This window comes from Chiloscyllium plagiosum, chromosome 11 (genome assembly GCF_004010195.1).
Source record: "Chiloscyllium plagiosum isolate BGI_BamShark_2017 chromosome 11, ASM401019v2, whole genome shotgun sequence".
Taxonomy (NCBI): domain Eukaryota; kingdom Metazoa; phylum Chordata; class Chondrichthyes; order Orectolobiformes; family Hemiscylliidae; genus Chiloscyllium; species Chiloscyllium plagiosum.
In genome coordinates, this window is record NC_057720.1 from 68902774 (window position 1) to 68905563 (window position 2790).

Sequence of the window (2790 nt, forward strand, 5' to 3'; positions counted from 1 at the left end):
CATATGGAGGATAGTGGGCTAGTGTAGGTTAGGTGGGCTTGGATCGGCGCAACATCGAGAGCCAAAGGGCCTGTACTGCGCTGTATTCTTCTATGTTCTAGAACTAGAGGGCATAGGTTTAGGGTGAGAGGGGAAAGATATAAAAGAGACCTAAGGGGCAACTTTTTCACGCAGAGAGTGTATGGAATGAGCTGCCAGAGGATGTGGTGGAGGCTAGTACAATTGCAACATTTAAGAGGCATTTGGATGGGTATATGAATAGGAAGGGTTTGGAGGGAAATGGGCCGGATGCTGGCAGGTGGGACTGGATTGGGTTGGGATATCTGGTCGGCATGGACGGGTTGGACTGAAGGGTCTGTTTCCATGCTGTACATCTCTATGACTCTAATCATTGACATCCTGCAGACTCCCTAATCACTCGTGCCTGCTTACATTCCTAGCAGAGAAGAAAATGTGCACATAACAACTCAGCTTTGTCAAAAAACTTGTCCCACAAAAGTTTAGTGAATTTCTTTTCCTTTCTCTTTTTTTCTCTCGTCCTCAGCCCAACCTTTCTTCCTCTCTTTATTTCTCTACTTCTATCATAAATATATACCCCCTTGTCAATCCATATGGTTAACTTCACAATTCTTCAATCTGAGTGGGCCATCAGTTGCTTTCATGGCTAGATGCCCCTGTTCACCCTCAGTGGATTTATCAGCTTGAAATTTCAGCAAATTGGCACAAAAATAATAAAGAGATTAAATGAGCATGGGTACATTTATTTAACAACATATGCTATTCATTGTCCTACTAGTGTAGATTTTAGCTCCTATTTCTGTTGTAGGCCCTTTATCAGAACTCAGCAACCTCTAACTGAAAACATTCTCAACATTCATGGGATTTCCCCAACTCCCGATTGTGACTGTTCCAGTGAAAAACTCATCTACATAATACTTTCTGAAGCATTTAAAATTAATTTCAGTCAGAATATACAAGTAAATGCATTCAAGAAAATCAATTTGGTATAAATTGGATGCTTACCATCACTATTACTGTTATGAGCAGTATGCAGTCCAATTCATTTGAAATCCAGAACTCAAAACTTGTTAGAATCAAAATTGAAACAAAACAAAAACTGCATATCAGAAATGATATTTCAGTACAACCACTGGAACTATTCAAGGAATTTCTGTTCAAAGGCTACTTGGGACACAATCTACACCCTTTTTAAAAAAATTCATTCCTGGGACATGAACATGTATATATATGATGAGTCCAGTTGAGTTTCTGGTCAATGGTAACCCCCAGAATATTGACAGTGGAGAATTCAGTTGACTGTTAATGGGTGGATTGTCCCTCCCTGGCGATGGTCATTGTCTGGTATTTGTACAGCGCAAACATTACATGCCACTTCTCAGTCCAAGCCTGGATATTGTCCAGGCCTTGTTGCATTTGAACTTGGACTGCTTCAATAAATGGAGTTGTAAATGGTGCTGAACATTTTTCACTGATAATTACATATCCTCTTTTCTGACATTATGGAGGGATGATCATTAATGAAGCAGCTGAGAATGGTCGTCTGTAGGAAACTATTGAGGAACTCTTGCAGAGATGTCCTTGAGCAGAGATGACTAATGTCCAACAACTACAACTATCTTTCTGTGTGGCAGGTAGGTCTCTAACCATTGGAAAATTTTCAACAATTACCATTGCCATATAATATCTATTATGTAATTTATATAAAAGTTAATGGCATTCCATTTTAATTCACAGTAGGAATTGAATTCTTGTTCATTTTGATCACTTTCAAACTTCATCACCTCAAAGATAAAATTTCTGTTGATTCTAAAGGGAACATTTAGTAACTTCCTGGACCAAACAACTTAAAGAGGAAAGTAATGCAACATACCAGCAACCGGTCAAAACACCAGATTCACGATTTTCGTTACATGCTAGCCTTTCCTACCTGGTATGCATAAGCACCTGCAGCAGGGTGTCATTTACTGCCACGTTTACCAAATAGATTTTATTATCAAGGGTGTGGAACTGCAGGATATAGGGGAGTATTTTGCATTAGTGTTTACGGTGGAGGACATGGAAGACATAGAACATGGGGAAATAGATGGTGACATCTTGAAAAATGTCCATATTACAGAGGAGGTGGTGCTGGATGTTTTAAAATATGTAAAGGTGATAAATCCCTAGGACCTGAGCAGGTGTAGCCCAGAACTCTGTGGGAAGCTAGGGAACTGATTGCTGGGTCCCTTGCTGAGATATTTGTATCATCGATAAGCACAGATGAGGTGTCGCAAGACTGGAGGTTGGCTAAGGTGCTGCCACTATTTAAGAAAGGTGATAAGGAAAAGCCAGGAAATGAAAGACTAGTGAGCCTAACATCAGTGGTGGGCAAGTTGTTGGAGAGAATCCAGAGGGACAAGATTTACGTGTATTTGGAGAGGTAAGGACTAGTTAGGGGTAGTCAACATGGTTTTGTGCATGGGAAATCACATCTCACAAACTTCTGGTTCATCCAAGATGGAGGATAGGAAAAATTTCTGGCTGTAACAGCTGCTCCTTTTTTGATGTATTTCAGATGTTGGAGGTGACTTCCTCGAATCCCAAGAGCAGCAAATACTGTTTCATATGCTGTTGCATTGTTTTGGAACTTTGGAAAACAAAGTCAAAAAAACAGCAGTTTTAAAAAGGGAGAGGTACAGACAAAGGAAGCACATGGTGAGCTCAATGCAGGAGAGAGAGACATAGAGAGAGAGAGAGAGACATAGAGAGAGAGAGAGAGACATAGAGAGA

At 40.3% G+C, this 2790-nt stretch overlaps 1 protein-coding gene across 4 annotated transcripts in view; it reads right to left on the bottom strand.

The window, feature by feature from the left end:
• The window catches only part of clcc1 (chloride channel CLIC-like 1), a 51120-nt gene that overhangs the window by 39520 nt on the left and 8810 nt on the right, over window positions 1-2790 (bottom strand). The window contains exon 1 of one of the 4 annotated variants that reach the window (XM_043699727.1): window positions 1024-1084. The exons of the other annotated variants lie outside the window; for them this stretch is intronic. The gene's annotated coding sequence lies outside the window, so the exon portion shown is untranslated. Of the gene's footprint in view, window positions 1-1023; window positions 1085-2790 lie in introns of those variants that run through there. 4 annotated transcript variants of the gene reach the window in all.